This window comes from Chelmon rostratus, chromosome 19, assembly GCF_017976325.1.
Source record: "Chelmon rostratus isolate fCheRos1 chromosome 19, fCheRos1.pri, whole genome shotgun sequence".
Taxonomy (NCBI): Eukaryota; Metazoa; Chordata; class Actinopteri; order Chaetodontiformes; family Chaetodontidae; genus Chelmon; species Chelmon rostratus.
In genome coordinates this window covers 22,420,714-22,434,713 of record NC_055676.1, presented here as the reverse complement: position 1 = coordinate 22,434,713, position 14,000 = coordinate 22,420,714, and the positions used below count along the sequence as shown (strand labels likewise).

Here is a 14,000-nt window from a genome sequence, read left to right as displayed (position 1 = left end):
ATTCAAACTAATCGATCAACTGTTGCATTTCTGCTCTCATTCTTCATGAAGACGAATCAATGATGAATAACATCATAATACTTTGTTTAGGTGATTAAAGTGTCGGCGACACACACGCCAGATTCTTTTCAAACGTGATGCTACAGCAGCGCTGCCCGGACGCCATGTGCCGTAAAGCCGAGTGAATCACTTTTATCTGCACTCCCAGAGGCAGATCACCTGCTCCGATGATTATGCATCTATTTGCAGGGTGTCGTGACCGTCCTGCCTCTGCTGCCGTGTGTTTGTCTCACCTGCGTCGTCCGCAGAATTTCAATGAGGCGGCTGAGTGGCGCGAACGCAGGTCTTTTCCTTTTGACTAACAAATCATCGAACGAGGGAAACTGCAGCAGCTCTTCGTCCGGCCGCTCTAGTTCCTCACATTTACATGTGGATCCTGCAGCAGCTTCACGAGACTTTAATGACTGAAACTGCACGCTTCACATCTGGTGTCAACACAGTCATTTAAATGCTAAATTTAAGCCCACATGCAAAGAAAAGCAAATCAATATTCTGTGTTATTGCGACCAGATTCGTGATCGGGCAGGATCATACATACAAACCAAGTGGCTGCTAATAAACATCCTCTTTGTGCCTCTAATGCATTGAGATTTGACTGGAGTCACAGAGCAAAACATCCGATTTAGAAAAGGCCTGGAGGCCGTTTGACAGACGTTAACACCGTTTTTAAGACATTTTCAGAATCCTCAAAGAAACTATTCCCGATCCAAACAAAGACGGTGTCCAGAAACGATGGGTTACATCGGTTTATATAAATCCCAAACACCCAGCGAACATGTTGTTAAATGACTCTCTGGGCTCTTTTTTCTGTTTTTCTACACGTTAGCTTTAAATCCCTTCTTGTGGCAGCAGAGAGCATCTGTGAATCACTGTGCAGCCGTTCTGAGGCATCGTTCAGGAACACAAGCCGCCTTTTTTAAACCTTTTTTTAATCTAAAGGCTTTTTATAACCTTAAACAATTTGGCTAAATTTCTCTGCCTGAGTGCATTTCTGTGAATCCACAGGTTGGTTTGTGTGTGTGAGCAGTTCATGTGCAGCATGTATGTTTTTCCTGTTTCTGGGCTGATCGCGATATCTGGTCCCTAAAAAATAACTTAAAGATTTAGTTTAATTTGCATGTTGGCTGAAATTTTGCTTTCTGAAATACACGACTGATAGAACATGTTGAGCTTTCAGTTTAGATGAGAAGTTCAATACTACTGACGTCTAATTCCCAAAATGTCAAACTGATCCTTTGAGAGAACAGCAGGCGATCTGTTGTAAATCAGATGCTTGACCTGATGTGAGCGTAGGATAAACTCCATGACTCACATGACTGTGCTTTATAAACGTCTCTTTAATTACATCCAGCCGACGCGTCTCAGAGGGGTTCAGGTAAAAATATCCCACCTGCAGCCAGACGTGCTCCGTAGGAGGTTTTCTGGCTGCAGCTCCAGAATCGTGTGTTTGAGGGTGAATCTGAGACGTTTGAGTCTCAGAGCTTACACGGAGATCAGATCTACTGTCACACCGACAAACAGGAAGTGAGGCCGAGAACGAGCCCTGTGATTTGTACATCGCGCTCAGCCTCTCGTTTTATCTGCCAGCTGCAGGGACGTACATCCTCAGAATGAAATGACTTGTTGATGGGTTCTCCGCCCAGCACACACACACACACACATACACACACACACTTTATCTGAGCATCAGCAGAACACACACTAACAGAATCAGGCCCTGTTCTGTAAACACACGCAGCTCCACGACGGGAACATCTGCCACCATCACGGCTGTTAATTTGTCAAACGTCTTTCCTCACCAGACGCTGCTGTTACTCATCCTGCACACGGCGAACGGCAGCCGGCTGCAGGTTTCTGTGTGTCGGCTTCTCTCGTGTTACTGACGCTATTTTGTCAGGACGTCAGTCAGAACGTCCGGTGGATTGTTGTGTTTACTTTTCACTTCAGCTGAGATCTCATTCCATTATTACACCCACGTGGTGAGGTTACATGGTTCAGAGATGAAGTACATTTACTCAAGTACTGATATCACGGTGGCCAATAATACCACACGCTGCAAAACCCCAAACATTTCCATTAGGAGAAACATGCAGCATCTTCAGAAACTCAAACAAATATGAACTGCAGCATTAAAACAACCTGCAAATGCAGAAACAACGCAAAGTGTAAAACACAGAAAAAGTCCACCAGGCCTCCGGGAGGCGGGGGGGGGGGGGGGGGGGGGGGGGGGGGGGGGAAGTGGACTAAAGGGGTCTCTTGCTGTTATAAAATTGTACAAAACTAAGGCCAAATCTGAGAAAGAAACGTTTTTTTGTTGTCTTATTGCCTCATATTCCACTTTTCTTCCCGCGTCAAAGACTGGAGGATCATTTCTGAAGCTGCAGCTCGTTTGTCCTGATGGAAACTTTTATCAGACGCAGTATTACATGAGACGGGAGGAGCTCAGAGTAGAGCCGCTGCTCCTCCACGTCGAGAGGAGCCAGCTGAGGTGGCTCGGGCATCTTCACCGGATGCCTCCTGGACGCCTTCCTGGGAGGGCATGCCCCACCGCGAAGAGGCCCCGGGGAAGACCCAGGACACGCTGGAGGGACTATGTCGCTCGGCTGGCCTGGGAACGCCTCGGGGTCCCCCCGGAAGAGCTGGAGAAAGTGTCTGGGGAGAGGGAAGTCTGGGCTTCCCTGCTTAGACTGCTGCCCCCGCGACCCGGCCCCGGATAAGCGGAAGACAATGGATGGATGGAGTATTACATGAAGTACAGTCCAGAGGTAGTTAGAGGTAGTGCAAAAATACAACCTAAGGTTAGCCAACATTAGCTAACACTAGCCACAATAAGCGACTGGTCATACCCAAGAACGGTGTTATCCATAGTGGGTTCACATGGTGTCACTTTAACTACAGTATTGAGGTACTTTACTTGAGTATTTCCATTTAGTGCTGCTTCATTCTTGTACTCCACCATATTTTAGAGGGAAATATTTTACTTTTTACTATTTTTCACTGCATTTATCTGACAGCTGTAGTTACAAATTACTTTTCAGATTAAGATTTTACTACAAAACATAACATAAACAATAATTTTAGTCATTAACCAAGTTCTTAAATCTGCAATAACTATTTTTTTGTCACTAAGAAACAAGCTGCCAACACAACACAACTCATATCATCACCTTTGAGTTGATATGTCAAACCTGAGAGAAAACAGCTGCTTATTTGCCCATCTAACAGTTATAGAACAACATCATCATTCTGAGTCGTGTTTGTTTCGCCAGATGAATATTCAGTCTGATATTCTCTGACTTTTAGCTCTGTTTTTGGTCTCCACCTGCTCCTGAGGGGAATATCAGCCTCTTTAGCTGCACTATGTTCACCAGCTGGTCTCTGACTGTGTCTGTCTGCTGTTTGCTGCTCAGCAGGTCGTGTACGGTGGATTTTTTTAGAGCGTTTTCTCTGAAATCAGCCGCCTGCTGTGACACTATGAGAGCAGTGAAAGTGAGCCAGAACAGTGAAGTCGCAGACAAACAACGAGCTGAGACTCACTGTGAAGCCGAAAAGAGCTTCGGGTGGTTCTTCTCTGTAGATTCATACGACGAGTGACTCCTTCATAAGATTATAAAAGACAACGCGCTGTCGGATATTAAAGCAGCGGCTCGCAGTCTTTTTGCCTGGTGGCCTCGTACCATGTTTGTCATGATTCAGATGTAATGTTCCACCTCAGCACACCTCTCAGATGGTTTAAATAACTTTAACGCTCCGAAAAGCTTTTGAGAAAGGAATAGGAATTTGCAGAGCAGAAACTGTTTTTTTTAGAACTATTGACCTCCTTTCATTTGTTTTTTTGTGATGATGCTTGTAAGAAAGGTGTGGTTTGGGATTGTGTGGATCCTTTATGTGTGTGTGTGTGTTTGTTATGTCATATAACTGTTCTGTGTTGTTGTTTTATCACATTAAATTAGATTTATGAAATAGAGATTGTGTCTTCAAATTTAAAATCCTGAAATCAATTTTGAAATAAATTAAGAATCTCATGACCCCTCAGATCTATTTGTTGACCTTTTGGGGGGGCCAAACAGTTAAATGCTGCTGTAACATTCATGCACTGGCATTGATAATCTAATAATATCACACATATTTCTGCATAACAAGCACTTTTACTTTTACTAAGATACTAGGATCAGGATATTAGGATTTTACTTATAGTGGAGTATTTCTATATTGTAGTATTGGTACTTTTATGTAAAATAATGGATCTAAATATTTCCCCCACCACTGCTCAGCTGACAGAAAACGACAGATTGGTGAGATGCTGTCACTGACCTGCAGTCCATCTCCAGGGACGGTTTCCACCGTTCTTCCTGTGAACGAGAAACAGCTGAGATGAGACTCGATCGGCTGCTGATGTTTTCTGAACGAGGCGTGAACAGTGAAGTGAATTCAGACTTCAGAACTAACACACAGCTTTATCAAAGTGCTGCACTCGTACTGCTGTAAAACCACACGTGGAGCAGAAGTCGGTTTCGAAACAGTTTCCTTCCTCAATCCAGTTTGAGGGCAGTATGTGAGGAAATCCAGCCCGCATTCAAAAACTGATTTCTGTGTTTGAAATCAGCTGTAAGTGTCTAATGTGATCAGCTGACAGTCAAAACATCACAACATTAAAAGAGGCGTGGGCAGCGAATGAGCGTGAGCGCAGGCCTGATGTGACGGCTGGGCGATGAGGGAGGAGAGGCTATTTTTAGCTCAGGGCGGTGGTGGGGGTGGAGGGGGTGAGGGTGGAGAGCAGCGTGATGGTGGTGGGGCTGCTCGCGGGGGTTTGTCGCGATGCTTCTCAAATTGCTCTGCTTTCCTGCGTTCGGGTAAATGGCGGCGATGCATCACTGTCTGAGGAGGGAGGAGAGCTCATCTGTGATGGGTTTCGCTGCACTTCGAAAGAAACATCTGATGAACGAGGACGCAGAAATGATGAATTTATTGCTGCTGTTCACATGTGATAAAGTTTTCTTTTAGAGCTCAGACTGATTCAAGGATTATTCCACTGCTGAACACTTTTTCCATATTAATCGATGACTCACTGCAGGTTCCTGGATTCTTCTTGCTCACTTGAAGGCAGCAGAACAAAATATTATAGCGTCACTGTCACCTTTATTTAATTGGGCACTCTCATTAAGCAGCTTTTCATCTAGCGATGGGACATTTAAGTTTTAAAATCCTCTGTAATTCTCTCCATTTCTAGTGGATTTCTAGAGTAACTAGACTTAAACAGACCTGAGATCTGCTATGCTGAGCCGTGATTATACTGAGCAGGAGGCCTTAATAAATAAAAATGACAGACTGTAGTTTTTCTTTGTTGTTAGTGAGGACCAGCCTCCTCTTCATACAGTACACAGCGATGATCTATGAAGATCATTTATCTCCTGTAATGAAATGCAGAGTTCTGTTCAGACAGGATGGTCGACTGTCCTCGAGTCAAGAAAACACTTTATTCTGAAATAAGAAACTGGTTTAACAGTGTGTGGGTGGTAGGAAGAGGTGAACTGGAATTGCAGACTCTTGAGATTAAAAACACATTTTGTCCCGTCAGCAGATTCTGCAGAGACGTCTGCAGACCGCAATCTTGAAACAGCTCAAAAGAGCCGCCAGATGCAAATCACACGGTGTCATCTGCATACAAATGATACGCTGTTGTAAAGTTGCTATAGGCGCACAAATGGATATTTACACATTCAGTTCACACAAAGCAACATTAGCATTCTTGTAAAGTTGTGTCTCTGGGTCCAACAAATGTAGTCCAGGATTGTCTCACTTTTAGCTCTGTTTTTGGTCTCCACCATCTCCTAAGGGAAACATCTGGCTCTTTAGCTGTTGAATGCTTCTGATGTCACCACCAAGCAGCAACGTCTGAAAAATGAAGCCAGTGTGGAAGTGCCAAAAACTGCAGTTCCCCCAATGGCCACTAGAGGCTGGTTCCAACAGCGAGTCAATCCCCATAGATCCCCATATTAAAATTCTACACTTTACGACACAAATAAACATGTTGTTGTGGCTGCTTTGGTCTCTATAGCTGATTTCCTCATTCATGATGACTGAACGGAGCTGAATGTTTGTTTAACTCACTTGTTTGAATTCTAATAAAGCCAAAGGTTATGCATAATTATGAGAACGGCCGGTTTGACTGACAGCAAGACGCTAGGTTTCAGCAACCAGGCTTCATTCGGCTTCCTCAGCTCCAACCGCGCTCCACCATTTTGCCCATTTTTGGATTCAGTTTGATGGAGTCAGGTGTTGCCAAGATGGTCACTGAGCTTCAAAATGGCTCTTCAGAAAGCCGTGGGTGACGTCACAGAGACCACGTCCACATGTTTTAAACAGTCTGAGGCCACCACGGCCTTTGATCTGACTCTGGAGATGATCCATCTGTGACGAGACTCGGCACAAACCAGATCCGCAGATCAACGCAGCACAGTTCGACTAGGTGGGACAGCTGAGGAAGACTCTGGTGTTTATAGAGCTGAGAGAGTTAAAGGCCCGGAGATAAAAGGAGGGGAGGATCCACTCCTCGGGCCAAAACCATTACGGTTTGGCGGGCCTCCGAGGCTGGCTAACGCAGCGTGGGTGACACCAGGTCCTTTCACCCACTTTCATTTGTCACAGAGATTAAGCATCCAGCTCTTGATTACGAACATTTATTATGTGTGACTGTAACTGAGAGTTTCAGCTGAGGAGAGATGCGTCACCCCAACACAAAATCATCACGCACGTTTTACAAAACTGTTTTTAGCCTCGCCAGCAGCAGCGGGGCTGCTGTCGGCCTGCCGGTCCACTTCGGTCCAGACCGAAACATCTCAACAACTGCTGGAACGACTGCTGTTTGTCTGTTAGAGACGAATGATTTGTATTATTTAAGGACATTTAAAGAAATAAATGCCAAACTTTCACTTGTTTCAGCTCCTCGGATGAGATGATTTCAGATTATTGGGAATTGACTCTTTTGGGGTTTCGATTGTTGGTGAAGTAAAAAAGCAAACTGAAGACGTCACTTTGAGCTCTGAGAGCATTTGTCAAAATGTTTTGGCAGAAAATCATCTTTTCTTGTGTAACTATTTGAAATAATCGTATTTCCACCTATTATACAGCTGCAACAATTAACACATTAACTCGTCAGTAGACTGAAATCAATCTGCAATAATTTCAGTCCGCCACTGGAATATCTCAAAAGCTGCTGGATGGACTGCAGACATTTCTGTTCCCCTCAGGATAACCTGTAACACCTGACTGACCTTTCATCCATCGCCACCATCAGGTCAAAGTTGCAGTTTCAGCTTTAATTTTAGTTCAGTGTCTGTAAATACTTCACTTTATGACCAAATATCCAAAAACAGCACTCAGCTGCTCTTTGTGTTTAGTGCTAATTAGCAAATGTTAGCATGCTAACACACTCAAACGGTATACCTGCTAGACATCAGCACGTTAGCTTTATCTTTCTGAGCATGTTAGCATATAGCTCGAAGCTGCACCGTTGCAGCCTCGCAGAGCTGCTGGCGTGACGATCAATCAGTCTAATCTGCGAGGGAACAGATGCACAGTGATTCGGTTTAACTAACGCAGTATCAGGTGTGCAGGGTGATGTAGCTCGTCCACTGAATACGTGTGTGCGTCTGAATATTTGATGAGGACATAACGCTTCGCTGGATCTGCACAAAGCCCGGGGATTGTTAATTAGAGGAAGTGCTCAAACTGAGCACCGCAAACGTGGCCAAACATGACGGCTTTAGATTCTCAGAACCTTGTTCTCAAATGACCCCCTGAAGCAGCTGAGGGCGCCACACACTGTAGGTATGGATCTATATTTACAGCTGTCCTGCAAAGGGCACCATCTGACTGCCGACTGGAAACCCTGACAATGTGAGTCTATATACAGCTTGTTCTGTTTGCATCAGATGTGCAACAAGTATTCAAAGCCTTTACTGAGTTAGAAAAAGTAACAGCAGGGTATAAAAGCATAAAAGTGAATAAAAGTCCAACGTTCAAACAGAAGAATTATCAGCAAAACATACTTTAAATATCAAAACTTCAAGTGCCGTCATGCAGAAAACGGCTTCTTTGATGCTGCTTTCTTCTGTATGTTGTTTACAATACTGAGTAGTAAAAATCTGCATTACATCACGGTGTGTTCACTGACCTGATGACTCTAGAAGCTTCTCTGCAATGTTTCTGGTGTTCTTTGACGCGTGAACCGAAAATGCTAATCAAACCTGGTGGATGGAAACACGGTTTCAGCTCAACAACTTGAAACAGGCTCGTTCACAGTGTTTCGACTTCAGTAAACAGGTTTTGTACCTGAAAGATGATGATTGGTACTCCTCTGTGCAGTTTTCAGTGTGTGTCGTGTTGAAAGTGTGACAGAAACGTTCGCTGGTCCAAGGAGCTTATTCACACATGACAAACATGTAAAATCAGGTGAATATAATCAGGTGCACATCTGAAAGAAGCTACAGTACTCGAGTAAATGCACTTATTCCTGCAGTGATGCAGAAACTGTGGAATAAACTGACCTCTGTCTTCTCTTATAAACGTCTTAAACAGCCTTTTGAACTGACCTGTATCTCCTGAACACTCAGATGCCAATTTAATAGGTACAGCTAGCTAAAAGTTTACTTTAGAGCATTAGAAAAATCAATGAAGTGTAGAAAAATGTTTGTGCTTAATAAAAACATGTTTGACAGACACATTTAAAAAAGGTGTACTTCTGAATAGACATCATTAAGTTATACTTAAACGTATCTAAAATGAATATAGAAATTCACACAAATGTACTTTCTTCAAACCGAATGACTGAAGTCTAACACGTTTCCACCAGGTGACGAAGCTCATCACGTTCAGATTAAGCTGTTTTTCTCGTGCACTTTAAAGTGCTCCACAGGTAGAGCTGGAATCATTATCATCGGTGACGGTTTTCACCGGCGTGCACGCTACAGTATTCCACATGAGAGGCTGGGTGTGTATGTGCATGCATGTGCAGCAGAGCGAGGAGGAGGAGGGGGCGGCAGACTGGGTGCTCGTTGGTCTATTTGTGGTGCAGTGTTTCTGGCTGACAGGCGAGGGGAGGCGGGCCGGCTGAATAAGAGCGTCGTTCATTCACATCCAGAGCAGCACCACGGAGCGTCTCCGGCCTCCCACCACACGGGCCTGACTGCGAGGCCGCCATCAGCGGGCTGGAATCCCTCTGTTTACCCTGCTAAAAATAGACTCCACACACTGCGATGACGTGGCTTCTCGTGACAAGACCCCCTCCACCCCTCCCCGTCGCCCTCCTCCTCCTCTCTCATCCAGACTGGAGTGCCATGTCGTTATTGGTATGCGGCGCTCGGCCCGGCTGCGTGCCAGCCCTCCTCAAATCATGTCTTTGGGAGACGAGGCGGAAAGAAATGTCCACGTGAGGAGGAGATGGCAGGAATAGATGAACTCACAACATGAGTTTCGGGGGGGTGGATGGATAGACATGACAGCGAGAGGGGGGAGGGCTGGGAGGAGGTGCAACTGAAGGAGGGGGCGGCAATCAATACCATGACTCATTGTTTCTGAGGTGGCCACTTCCTAACAGCATTCATTAAAGCAAACCTAATCATTTTGGCCTGATAATCAGATCCTGTGAGGCTCCATCTTCTTTCAATCCCACCACACACACACACACACACACACACACACACACACACACACACACACACACACACACACAGATCCTGCATGCTGGACCTGAACTGGGAGGGAACAGGACCAGTACAGCCTGTGATGGAGCTGATGGTTTGGTGACAGTGGAGCTGTGTGATGCTCTGCCGGTCGGTTTGATCCAGACTATTTGGTGGATTGTCATGTAAATTTGCACAGACATTGATGTTCTCTTGAGGAAGCACCGTCAACATTGTTTTAGTGACCGTCTGACGTTTCCTCTAGCGCCATCAGCAGGTCAAAGTTGTCACTGAAATATCTCAACATTTAAAACAAAAAAAAGCAGCAAAGTGTCTCATTTGAGAAAAAGACGTCACGATCCAACTATTGGTTGGATTGTCATGAAATTTGATTTAAAAGTTCATGGTTTCCAGATGATGAACTCTACTGACTTTGGTGCTCCTCTGATATTTCCTCTAGGGCCACCAGCAGGTCAAACTTTAGCTGTGTCCAATACCTCATGACCAAAAACCTGCAACGCTAATGAGCGCTAATTAGCAAATATTAGCATATTCATCACACTACACTAAGGTAAGCATTACACCCTCTAAACATCAGCATGCTAGCATCACCACTGTGAGCATGTTAGCATGCTGTTAGCGTATAGCTCAAACACTGCAGGCTCTTGTTGTCACATGTACGCAAGAATTAAAAAACTGCACTCGCTGTTGAAAGAAATAAGATAAATGATCAGAACCAATCACACCTCATGGAGGATTATTTCGTGCATCAGTCAACAGGTGTTTGTGCCGTTCTGCACCGACTCTCTCCGGGTTTAAAGTGTCCTTCCTAGAAAGTTTTGGCTCCAGTGCAGCATCCGTCTGAATAAGTTAAAGGTGAGGATCACACACGGCAGCACCTCTTTAGTGTTTTCACCTTTGGCGTCTAAGAATAGCTCCAGCCTTGTAGATGCCTGCACTGTTAGCAGGATGTACAGAACATTTGTAGCAAGGACAGACACAGTTTCATGCAGTGTTCTTGCTTTTAGCTTCTCAAACCTGAATATCTGCTGCTTTTCTTTGTCTTTTATTGCTAATTGAATATATTTAGATTTGACCTGGTGGTCAGATAAAACGAGGAACATGAATCAACCAGGCAAAGCAGGCCCGGAAAACTCCAAATTCACTGCAAGGCTGCTGGTTTTTAGCCTCGTTTTAGCTCTGAGGTGGAGGCTTCTGTCCAACACTTTGATCCAGACTGAAATATCTCAACTATCCGATGGATCGCCATGAAATTGTGCTCAGACGTTCATGAGAATCAGTTCTAATAACTTTTGTTAGCCTCGTACTTTTCCTCTAGCGCCACCATGAGGCTGACATTTGTGGTTCTGAGTGAAAATCTTGACACAAATACATTCATGTTCCCCCCCGGATGAACTGTACCAACTATGGCAAGCTCTTGACTTTTCATGTAGCGCCACCATCAGGTCAAAAACACCTCCTAAACTGACCTTCCCTTTAGCCTCATCTCTACTGTGCTTAGTTCTTAAAATTTTACTAATGCACTAAAGTAAGATGGGAAAAATTGGCATTTCAATATCATCATTGCCAGATGGTTAGCATGCTAACATTAGCATTTATCTTAAATGCGAGTTTATCATGCTAAAATAAGATTGTGGTTATAATACCTGTTTAAAATTTGCATTTCAATATCATCATTGCCAGCTTGTTAGCATGCTTACATTAGCATTTAGGTTAAATGCGAGTTTAACATGCTAAAATAAGATTGTGAATATAATACCCTCTTGAGATTAATATATAAATATCATTGCAAGCAATGTTACCATGCTAACATTAGCATTTAGCTTGAATATGAAAATTCAACAGGCTAAGATGGTGAATATAAAACCTTCTAAAATTTGCATAGAAATATTATCATTGCAAGCATGGTAGCATGCAAACATTAGCATTTAGCTTGAATATGAGAGTTTAACAAGCTAAGATGGTGAATATAACACCTTCTTAAGATTAGCATAGAAATATTATCATAGCAAGCATGTTAGCGTGCTAACATTAGCGTTTAGCTTTAATTACCACTGTGCCTGAGCGCAGCTTCACAGAGCTACTTGTTGGTGGTTTGATTACATTGAAATTTGCATAAATTAAGCACAAAATCAGCAGCGTCGAGTCCTGCATGTTGTGGCTTTGCCTTGAAGAGGAATTCAGTGTTAATCTGTAGCTGTGAATTATTTCAGATTATTTTGACATTCACATCGCACACATCCCTAAATAAAACTGTGTTTAGCTGTTACAGAGTGAATCTGGGGCTTTGTCCTGCGGTCTGCAGCATGTGCACAACTTAAATACAGAAAGGGCAGCAGGTGGGACCAAAACAAAGATTCGTGCCCCTGGACTCACTATCAGGTTAATCCAGTCATGCACATTGAAATAAAGCCCTTTAATGTCCATGCACACTGAGCAGTTTCAAGGCTTGGGTTAATATGAGAGACTCACAATCTAAAACACAATATTATTCTCTTCAAAGCAGCGGTCAGCAGAGCAGAATCAGACATTCACACTGTATTGATCAGCTGGGAAAGCTACAGTGATGGATGCCACCTGACCACTGCAGCCCAGCCAAACACTACCAAGAATACCGGTGGAAATAACATCTTCATCGTGTCAATTTGCCTAATTAATGAGATATCTGAGAGTTAATTGGTGGTGCCATCAGGTCACCGACACATCCATCATCAGCGACTCACCTGCAGCTCTCAGCTTGTCTGCAGTCCCGGTTATTCCGCTGGGTTTCCACGCTGCAGAAAGCCTGAACGCAACATCGCAATCAGTTAAAGCTGCGTTTTCCCACACAGGAGGGCCGTGAAGTAGTCCTGCTGCAACCCGCCACGGAGCGTTCAATCCCCGGTGAGTGCGTCCGTCAGCCCCTCCGCTGTGGACGGAAGTCACCGCCGCGCTCCATCATCCAGCAGCCGGCTGTCGTGTCCGGTGTTTGGGCTCCAGTGTGTTGATGATACGGTGCATTCAGGTTAACCGTTACATCAGAGGACAGGACCTCCTACTGGGGGACAACAAAGGAGAAGTGCGCCCCCCAGCGGCGCGTCGCCGTCTGCAGCCGCTAAACATGCAGAAATACCAGCGATGGAAGAAGAAAATGTGTTTTGATTCTTGCTTCAGTTGTTGAATGTTTGAGCTTCACTGTGCAGAAAAATAACCACATTCACATAATTTCACTGCATTTTAAAGGGAGAATGTAATTTTAACCCAAATTAAAATTCAAAGTTTTGTATATACATCTTGAAACACGTCTGGAGGAGAGGTAAGTATAAGTAGAGTAAAAATAGTGTAAAATACATTAAAAATGATACTTTAGTATGACAGTAAAAGAATGAAAATGTGCTGAAAAGTACTCTTCATGGAGAATAATATGGGCTGTATTAGTGGATTGTGGTTACTGATGCATTCATGTGTTCATCACTTTAATGCTGGTCAAGGTGGAGCTCTTTTTAATGACCTAATATACTGCCGGGTAGCTTAACCTCATTTGTTCATTACATTGTATTTTGTATTAATAACCATTATTAAATAAATACAGTGAATAAAAAGTAGTTTCCTCTGAAGTCTAATGGAGATGCTCAGTTTAAACACCCACAAACAAACCACTCAATGTCAAAACATCTACATTTTAAGCAACGTGAATTTTATCAGATGTATTTCATATATGATTCAAAATATACTTTTCTTGTGCAAACACACTCCGATTTAATATGCTTTTATAATGGGGATTATTTTGATTTTTGAACACAATCTATTCATATGTCCAATAAGTTTGATATTATGAGTCAATGCACCGTGTTTTACATTAAAAATAATAAACTACTCTGTCACAATGAGGAATAACAGAGGAGCAACAGCTCTAGTTATCAAAAAAGCTTCATTTATTGTGCAACAACAACATTATAGTTCCAGTGAAGTTCATGTCAGGTATGAAACTGCATGGAAAAAAGGAAGGAAAAAAGGAAGCAGTGCAAGAGAAACAACCGACTGAGGATCTGTGTGAAAATGTGTGTGTGTTTACTGACAACGTGTGCTGGTTTGGATTTTACAAGTGGCTTGAATCTAGAGGTTCGGTCCTGTAGCGGATTGGAAATATAAAGCAAAGAAAGTGACGGGAAAGTAAACGAAGAAAAAAAGGCAATTTGATTCAAGTAAACAAACATTTCCTTCAAGTTCGATAAATTTGGCCCGTAACAAACACAA

At 43.5% G+C, this 14,000-nt stretch overlaps 1 protein-coding gene across 3 annotated transcripts in view; it reads right to left on the bottom strand.

Annotated features, from left to right (window-relative positions):
• Positions 1-13,655: 13,655 nt before the first annotated feature.
• LOC121623576 (M-phase phosphoprotein 9) overlaps positions 13,656-14,000 on the bottom strand; it is a 20,456-nt gene continuing 20,111 nt past the window's right edge. For all 3 annotated transcript variants that reach the window (XM_041960899.1, XM_041960901.1, XM_041960900.1), the window contains exon 24: positions 13,656-14,000. This exon is cut by the window's right edge and continues 609 nt beyond it. The gene's annotated coding sequence lies outside the window, so the exon portion shown is untranslated.